Here is a 9,666-nt window from a genome sequence, read left to right as displayed (position 1 = left end):
AAATAGACATGGAAAAAAATAAAAGTAGGGATAAGAATTAAAAGTGCTACGTGGAAAGATATGTGCATGAGATATACATGAGAATAAGAATTAAGAGTGCTACGTTGAAAGATATATACATGAGTGCAGGTGGTGATCAGTGCCAAACATAGAATGATGCAGTGACACAGCGTAGGGTCATGTGTTAGTGGCGGGTAGAGGAGAAAGAACACAGCCCTGAGGGGAGCCGGTGCTGATGGTCCGGGAGTCCGAGACATTCTTTCCCAGCCTCACATGCTGCTTCCTGTCCGTCAGGAAGTCAGTGATCCACCGGCAGATGGGATCAGGCACATTCATCTGGGAAAGCTTGTCTCGGAGATGGTCTGGAAGGATGGTGTTGAAGGCAGAGCTGAAGTCCACAAACAGGATCCTGGCGTAGGTTCCTGGGGAGTCCAGATGCTGCAGGATGAAGGTGAGTGATTAAGTTTTTCTCCTAAATAGAGATCATTACAGAACGCCTAGTCCTACTTAAAATCCCATTTATTATTATTTTTTTTTTTTATCATCTACTCGAACTAAGGAAAACGTTTGACTAACTCAAAGACAATTTCCACGCCTCCCCTGCCTGACTGCAGAGGCAGTTTTGAATTTAGGAGCGCCAAGATGGCAGCGGCAAACCCTGGCGGCTCTCCGGTGAGTATATATATTTTTTTATCTTCAAGTTAAATCCGTTGCTCACGTATAAAGTACACAGATGGGGTCTTTGCTCAACTCGTCTGAGGCGTGTCTCACTAAGCGCTACATGCTAGCATCCTGCTAACCGAGCTACCCTTTACATGCTGTGCTTTAGAAAATAGGATACTCGTTAAAAAAATACTCCGCAGATATTGATAGATAGACGAACACTGCAAATATAATGTTGGAAACGAGAACGGCCTTTGGTGAAGTGGTAAAATACACCATGAGTAAAGCCATAGAGTGAATGGCTGCCATGGTTGCAGAACAGCCTGATTTAATGACAAGAATGGGGAAGAGTGAGGTGAAGTGAACCACAGCCACAAAACACGGTCAGACAAGGCGGCAAAAGGGCAGTGATCTGTCCGTCAGTATGAAGTTGGTGTGTGCTTTGGTGAACAAAAACTCCAGACTGGTAGCAGGAAGATGGGAGACTCGTGTTTCACTGGAATAGTGGTGAATTAAAACATCCTTTGTTGGGGACATTTCGGTGTAAATGCATCCATACAGGCAAGACAGAGGCAGACCAGACAGTGAAGGAAACAAGGCAAACATTAGAAATATAAAAACGGAAATATAGGATGAGTCGGGGATGAGTTCCTGCCCCAAGTGGAGGAGTTCAAGTATCTCGGGGTCTTGTTCGCGAGTGATGGGAGAAGGGAGCCGGAGATCGACAGACGGATTGGGGCTGCAGCTGCAGTAATGCGGACGCTGCACCGGTCCGTCGTGGTGAAGAGGGAGCTGAGTGTAAAAGCGAAGCTCTCAATTTACCGGTCGATCTACGTCCCTACCCTCACCTATGGCCACGAGCTGTGGGTAGTGACCGAAAGAACGAGATCGCGGATACAAGCGGCAGAAATGAGCTTCCTCCGAAGGGTGGCTGGCCTCTCCCTTAGAGATAGGGTGAGAAGGTCGGCCATCCGGGAGGGGCTCAGAGTAGAGCAGCTGCTGCTCCACATCGAAAGGAGCCAGCTGAGGTGGTTCGGGCATCTGACAAGGATGCCCCCTGGGCGCCTCCTGGGTGAGGTGTTCCAGGCATGTCCCACCGGGAGGAGGCCCCGGGGCAGACCCAGGACACGCTGGAGAGATTATATCTCTCGGCTGGCCTGGGAACGCCTTGGTATTCCCCCGGATAAGCTGGAGGAGGTGGCTGGGGAGAGGGAGGTCTGGGCCTCTTTGCTTAGGCTGCTGCCCCCGCGACCCGGCCTCGGATAAAATCATATGGAGACAATATTGGACACAAAAAATATATAACAATTTAGTTAAATGTAGCATTAACTCATAAGTCTTGCTAAAGTAAACCTTGTATTCTGATTCATCACAGCAGCAGTTCAGTTGGATGATGTCAGCAACTGCAGCAAGTGTCTTGCTGACTGAATAATTTCATCTTGCATAATCTGAAACAAACACATAAAGACAGAAACAATTTATAAATTAACGTTCGATAAAATCTAAGAATTAATCATTTATTAGATACCAATATGAATATGTCTACCATAAAACTTGTGTGGAGTGAAGTTACATTCAATCAAGATGGTCTGGCATGCTACAACTTTATAGTATTCTGGCTACAAGTATACATACCCATCTTGTACATGTTTTTTAACATTATTATTGTTATTATCCTACCCAATTATGTGTTTCTTTTAATCAGAGTATGCTGTTTTAATGACTTTACAATATCATTTACATTGTGTTCCTTACATTTTCCCTAATTGTATGTTATATTAATCCTATATTTCCATCCATCCATCTTCATCCACTTTATCCGAGGCCGGGTCGCGGGGGCAGCAGCCTAAGCAAAGAGGCCCAGACCTCCCTCTCCCCAGCCACCTCCTCCAGCTTATCCGGGGGAATACCAAGGCGTTCCCAGGCCAGCCGAGAGATATAATCTCTCCAGCGTGTCCTGGGTCTGCCCCGGGGCCTCCTCCCGGTGGGACATGCCTGGAACACCTCACCCAGGAGGCGCCCAGGGGGCATCCTTGTCAGATGCCCGAACCACCTCAGCTGGCTCCTTTCGATGTGGAGCAGCAGCTGCTCTACTCTGAGCCCCTCCCGGATGGCCGACCTTCTCACCCCATCTCTAAGGGAGAGGCCAGCCACCCTTCGGAGGAAGCTCATTTCTGCCGCTTGTATCCGCGATCTCGTTCTTTCGGTCACTACCCACAGCTCGTGGCCATAGGTGAGGGTAGGGACGTAGATCGACCGGTAAATTGAGAGCTTCGCTTTTACACTCAGCTCCCTCTTCACCACGACGGACCGGTGCAGCGTCCGCATTACTGCAGCTGCAGCCCCAATCCGTCTGTCGATCTCCGGCTCCCTTCTCCCATCACTTGCGAACAAGACCCCGAGATACTTGAACTCCTCCACTTGGGGCAGGAACTCATCCCCGACTCATCCTATATTTCCGTTTTTATATTTCTAATGTTTGCCTTGTTTTCTTCACTGTCTAGTCTGCCTCTGTCTTGCCTGTATGGATGCATTTACACCGAAATGTCCCCAACAAAGGATGTTTTAATTCACCACTATTCCAGTGAAACACGAGTCTCCCATCTTCCTGCTACCAGTCTGGAGTTTTTGTTCACCAAAGCACACACCAACTTCATACTGACGGACAGATCACTGCCCTTTTGCCGCCTTGTCTGACCGTGTTTTGTGGCTGTGGTTCACTTCACCTCACTCTTCCCCATTCTTGTCATTAAATCAGGCTGTTCTGCAACCATGGCAGCCATTCACTCTATGGCTTTATTCATGGTGTATTTTACCCCTTCACCAAAGGCCGTTCTCGTTTCCAACATTATATTTGCAGTGTTCGTCTATCTATCAATATCTGCGGAGTATTTTTTTTAACGAGTATCCTATTTTCTAAAGCACAGCATGTAAAGGGTAGCTCGGTTAGCAGGATGCTAGCATGTAGCGCTTAGTGAGACACGCCTCAGACGAGTTGAGCAAAGACCCCATCTGTGTACTTTATACGTGAGCAACGGATTTAAATAAAATTAAGGTTTCAAAAGACAAACTTGAAGATAAAAAAATATATATACTCACCGGAGAGCCGCCAGGGTTTGCCGCTGCCATCTTGGCGCTCCTAAATTCAAAACTGCCTCTGCAGTCAGGCAGGGGAGGCGTGGAAATTGTCTTTGAGTTAGTCAAACGTTTTCCTTAGTTCGAGTAGATGATAAAAAAAAATAATAATAATAAATGGGATTTTAAGTAGGACTAGGCGTTCTGTAATGATCTCTATTTAGGAGAAAAACTTAATCACTCACCTTTAAACAGCTCTCTTTTAGGAGACACACTGCTGGCTAACGGTGTCATGTGATCAAACAGCGTAATTTAATTGGCTGAGAGCCACTCGACTCGATCTGGTGCTGATTGCTCTGGCTTGGGTCATTAAAGTTCATCACTTTTGCAGGTGAATTTTTGCAGGTGAATTTTTTTCAGGTGAATTTTTGCAGGTGAATTTTTTGCAGGTGAATTTTTTTCAGGTGAATTTTTGCAGGTGAATTTTTTGCAGGTGAATTTTTGCAGGTGAATATTTTTGCAGGGAAATTTGGAGGATAAAAATTCAGTGTCATAAATTCAATGTCTAAAAATACTTGAATTCTGATGATACTATATTTCTTCCATACTGAGAGAAAGGAAAAAACAAAACAAAAAAAACCCATGGCTCCCAATAAGGAGCAGGCTTGCGTCGTTCACTCGCGACCGACACATCACTAGAAAGAGAGAGACAGCAAGTTTTGAGATGTGAGAGATTTGTGACGTTTAGCGTATAGTTAGTGCACTGTGTTGTCTTGTGTAGTCGTTGTTTTTTTGTTTTGCGTAGCAGTGAGGGCACTAATGAATGTCACAAAGGCAGATTGCAATGTAAACGCTGTCTCCAGGTGGAAAACCAGAAGAGTGATACACCTCCTGTTGTCAGGCCTGCAGGGTTTATCCCTGTGGTGGTCTCTTCTGTATTGTGTTTTTATTGGCACAAATAATTTGTGGGACATCTTATTGTGACACCTGATTGTTATAGTTATAGTAGTATTTTTCAGTTGTTGTACAAAATTAAAAAAAACAACAACAACAACAAAAAAAAAAAAACCATGAGATGCGTGGGCTGAATTACTAGATAAATAGTTGCATATAACTTTGTTTACAAAATGTATGCATAACTTTACAAAAATTACTATTTATATTTCCATTTCAAGTTCTGAAAGTAATTTACAAAATATGTCTGTGGGTTTCACAGTAAAAAAAAATACTACGGTACTAGGATTTCATGTTTTTTGTGTGATTTCAGATCAGTTGTGTTAATACAGAATGTCAATGAAAAAAATTACTGTAGATTCAGACACATGAGGTTGTGCTGAAAAGAATGATACCAAGCAAGGCAAGGTAAAAAATCAAATCAAATAAAACCATTTGAAGGTGAAATACAAATGTAAAATCAAAAGTAGTCAAAAATGGCCAATTATATTTTGCACCTCAGAGTCCAAAATATAATCCCAACAAATCGTGAAAAATAAGGTTTTCATTTTTGTTCATGACAGTGTAAATTTGTGTGAATTCAAGCATGTACCAATCTGATTTTTTTCTAACAAAAAAGTGAAACTTAAGTTAGACCTGTGTTTGTAAATCAACTGCCCCATGTTGGGTTGCTTTCTGGATTTTATACTTATTGGTAGGGCAGGGCAATATGGCCAAAAATATTTATCACGATATATATTTGAAAATGTGCGATAACGATATAATTGACGGGAGACAAAATACTTTACAACTCCACAACTTTATTAGTGGGGGAAAAAAATCCATCAATCTATTTTCACTCAAACAAGCTGCTGTTTTTTTATGTGCATTAAAGTTATATAACAATCTAACAGTGCAAATGCAAATTCCTTGATGACAGTTTGGAATTTCCAGTGGATATTGGCCGACATATCCTGAGCATAACCATGTATAATATCCACAGAACTTAAAAAGAGGTTATACACACAATGCGGTAGTATTATGTTGAAGCACAGTACATATCACTCCGCGAGGCTCCTGACTACAGTAGCTGTAATTAGGGATGGGTATCGTTTAGGTTTTATCCGATACCGGTGCCAAACCGGTACTTTTGAAACGGTGCCGGTGCTTAAACCGGTGCTTAAAGAATGGAGAACACAAAATTGGTCCAAAAACCTCTCATGTTCAGCTGGTTTTTTGTAAAAAGATAACAATGTTAGCCTTTTCTGCAGCTATGGGGCATATATGGTATCACTCTTGGCTGGAAGCAGTGCTTAAACAATGGAATAAACACAAACTTTGTCCAAAAACCTCTCATGTTTAACTGTTTTCCACTTTTTCTTTGGTCATTTTAGCCTTTTTGGCCAGGGTGAAGGGAGTATCTGCCATCAAACAAGAAGACAGCATCATGTAGCTATGATGATGTTTGCTAGTTCACCTTACATGCATTAATGTAATAACGTGGTTAGCCTACTCAACGGAAATTACACACGAACAACATTAAGCTACTCACGCAGAGTAGAACGGCTGCTGCTGCATCATCATCCGTCATCATTTCTGCTGCACTGGCAGGGCTAGGGGCCAGGACTCTCCTCTTCGGGTTTTTGGGGGATGTTGCTAACTCCGGGTCTGATAACAGGCACCACACCCGCAGTAGATGCGCTCGGTGTGAGGTCTCACAGCAAGCTATCAAATACGGCACATTTCTCGGCTTTTAAAAAAAAAAAACGCTATGCGTCGCCAGGTGTTTCATCGGATTTGAGGTGTTACCTCCTTTGACAGTATCACAGTATCAGCTTAAAGCACTTGTTGCTGCTGAGTTTGCATATTTTGCTGCGAAGTACAGCCAGACTTTTGACCGCTTCGGCTTGGGAGTTTTTAATCTGTAGCTCTGCTCTAAAAGAACGCAAGTACCTGGCCCCGCCTACTATCCTCGGAAACGTAAAATGATTGGCTAGAATCTAAAGTGTATCACAGCTCAGGAAAAAAAAAAAGCACCGAAATGTGCACTGCTTTTCGGTCTGGTTACTACAGTTTATGACAGGTACCGTTGGTACCCATCCCTAGCTGTAATGCTCCGACAATCCATCAAGCGGTGCAGCTTCATAGCTTAGCAAAGTCATACTAAAACATTTTTTGACAGATTTTTGAGCGCCGTGTACCACATAAAATCAGTTTGGTAATAACAATGGCCCGCTTGCATGCGCTACCAAAAAATGTGCTTTGGTGTGTATCTGACGGACGCAGCTGTTTCTATGTGTTTGGACCTTTTGTCCACATGTAAACGGCTTTTCGAATCACCGAAAACTGACATTTTTTAAAACTCCTTTTTTGCGTTAACGTGTGGACCAGGAATACAGAGTTGGTCACTCAACGTGAAAGGTATGTGCCATGTCACGCTGTGCGCCACGTTATTGTTTACATGAGATGAATTGCAGAATGGCAGATATTCAGATTAACAGTATTTTGTCTCTAACTGCAGGTTTACACGCTTACATACTACATTAATGTCCCTCTATTTAAAAAGGCAGAGGCGTCACGGTGCAATTATTTTACGTGTAGTTGTTTTTTTCCTGTGTAATAATATTCAACATTGCTATCGATACATTTTTCAAAAAATGCCTCTCTGTGAAAAATGGGTTTAAAAACATAAAGAATTGTGGGATACTGTTTGTCCGTGATTTGAACCGGGGGAACAAATTGTGGCAGGATCAGCCTGATATTATTTGTATCCCACTGTAACCTTACGGCATAAAGAGCTAACATCTTGAAAATGTCAGGAGTAGTTAGTCAAGAACTAAAAAGTGTTTGTGAACAAAAAATCCAGAATGTTGGGATACTGTTTGTCAGGATTTGGACAGCCCAGCGCGTGCTCCCGACACAGGGGAAAACCAATTCTGCCGGGGAGACCTACCTTGGCACTTGTGCAGGTGAAGCCAAAGGAAAGATATGCTTCACCATATTTTCTAGTATTTGGCTTGGAAGGAAGTTGGTTTGGAAACATATTTGACGATGCTTTATCTTCTGCTTTGAGTTTGTGTGGGAGCCCCATCAAAAACCTGTCCTTTATGGTAGCAGTGTCCAAGCGTTTTGTTTGTTTGTTTGTTTTTAATTCATTAATTGCTCTGCGCTCGCCTAGGGAGCGCGCCCCACACTTTGGGAACCCCTGGAAGAATCAAATCAATCAAATCACTTTTATTGTCACATCACATGTGCAGGCACACTGGCACAGCACATGCGAGTGAAATTCTTGTGTGCGAGCCCCACAAGCAACAGAGATGTGCAAACACAACAACACAAACGAGCAAAATACAAGAATGGCCAACCTGAAACTAATAAATATATGTACAATATATAATAGTGTATGCATTTCTGGATGTGTATACTAAATATTTTCCTACGTGTGTGTGTGTGTGTGTATACACATTTTTACAAATTAAATAGTAAAAAAAATAATAATAATAAAATATATAAAATATACAGAGTTGAATATGTGCAAAACAAGTGGCATTTATATACAGTATGGAGTGCATAATGTTAAAGTTCCAGTAGTGAAGCTGAGGTGTCTATGACGTGTTCAGCAGTCTGATGGCCTGATGGAAAAAGCTGTCTCTCAGTCTGCTGGTTCGGGACCGGATGCTGCAGAACCTCCTTCCTGATGGAAGTAGTCTGAACAGTTTATGGCTGGGGTGACTGGAGTCCTTGATGATCCTCCCCGCTTTCCTCAGGCACCGCTTCCTGTAGATGTCTTGGAGGGAGGGAAGCTCACCTCCAATTATCCGTTCAGAGCACCGCACTACTCGCTGGAGAGCTTTGCAGTTGTAGGCGGTGCTGTTGCCATACCAGGTGGTGATGCATCCAGTGAGGATGCTCTCAATGGCACAGTGATAGAAGGTCCTGAGGATGCGGGGGCTCATGCCGAATCTTTTCAGTCTCCTGAGAAAGAAGAGGCGCTGCTGCGCCTTCTTCACTGTTTTGTTTGTGTGTACTGACCACGTAAGATCCTCAGCCAGATGTACACCAAGGAACCGGAAGCTGCTCACTCTCTCCACAGCAGCGCCGTTGATGGTGATGGGGGTGTGTACTTCTCTGCACCTCCGGAAGTCCACTATCAACTCCTTTGTCTTTGCGACGTTGAGGGTGAGATGGTTGTCTTGACACCAGTGGGTCAGGGCGCTGACCTCCTCCCTGTAAGCCGTCTCATCACCATTGGTGATAAGACCCACCACTGTAGTGTCGTCCGCAAACTTCACAATGATGTTGGAGCTGTTAGTGGCTGTGCAGTCGTAGGTGTAGAGTGAGTACAGGAGAGGGCTCAGTACACACCCCTGTGGAGCACCAGTGTTCAGTGTGATGGGGGATGAGGTGATGCTGCCCAGTCTGACCACTTGGCATCTGTCAGACAGGAAGCTAAGGATCCAGCTGCAGAGGGAGCTGCTCAGTCCTAGATCCTGCAGTTTCCTGTCCAGCTTCGAGGGAACGATGGTATTGAATGCTGAGCTGTAATCTACAAACAGCATTCTCACATACGTGTCTCTCTTCTCCAGGTGTGACAGGGCAGTGTGTAGTGTCAGGGCTATGGCATCATCAGTGGACCTGTTGTGGCGGTATGCAAACTGTAGAGGGTCCAGTGAGTCGGGTAGTGCAGAGCAGATGAAGTCCCTGACCAGCTTCTCGAAGCATTTGCTTACGATGGGGGTCAGGGCTACAGGTCGCCAGTCGTTCAGTGAGGAGAAGTTTCCTGTCCAACTTCGAGGGAACGATGGTATTGAATGCTGAGCTGTAATCTACAAACAGCATTCTCACATACGTGAGAAGAGGATTATGACCAGAGCAGCCTTTCCTTGTCCATGCCTCCCAGCTGAGGCTTTCTGTGCATTCACCGCTAGATGTCCCCACGTGGTCGACATAATGTGGTGCCGACAACTCCATAAGGCAGTGAACGGGTTAAAGCAA

At 44.2% G+C, this 9,666-nt stretch overlaps 1 long non-coding RNA gene across 1 annotated transcript; it reads right to left on the bottom strand.

Annotated features, from left to right (window-relative positions):
* Positions 1 to 177: 177 nt before the first annotated feature.
* Positions 178 to 4,037, bottom strand: LOC146556397 (uncharacterized). Its single transcript, XR_014889078.1, has 3 exons — positions 3,984 to 4,037; positions 3,763 to 3,820; positions 178 to 438 (listed from the first exon to the last, which is right to left on the bottom strand). It is a non-coding gene; the product is annotated as an uncharacterized LOC146556397 (long non-coding RNA).
* Positions 4,038 to 9,666: the final 5,629 nt, after the last annotated feature.

The sequence above is a fragment of the Mchenga conophoros genome, linkage group LG16, assembly GCF_057382185.1.
Source record: "Mchenga conophoros isolate Kocher_MC1m ecotype Shallow Benthic linkage group LG16, M_conophoros_male_GT1.1, whole genome shotgun sequence".
Classification (NCBI taxonomy): Eukaryota; Metazoa; Chordata; class Actinopteri; order Cichliformes; family Cichlidae; genus Mchenga; species Mchenga conophoros.
This window is presented reverse-complemented; position numbering and strand designations above follow the sequence as displayed.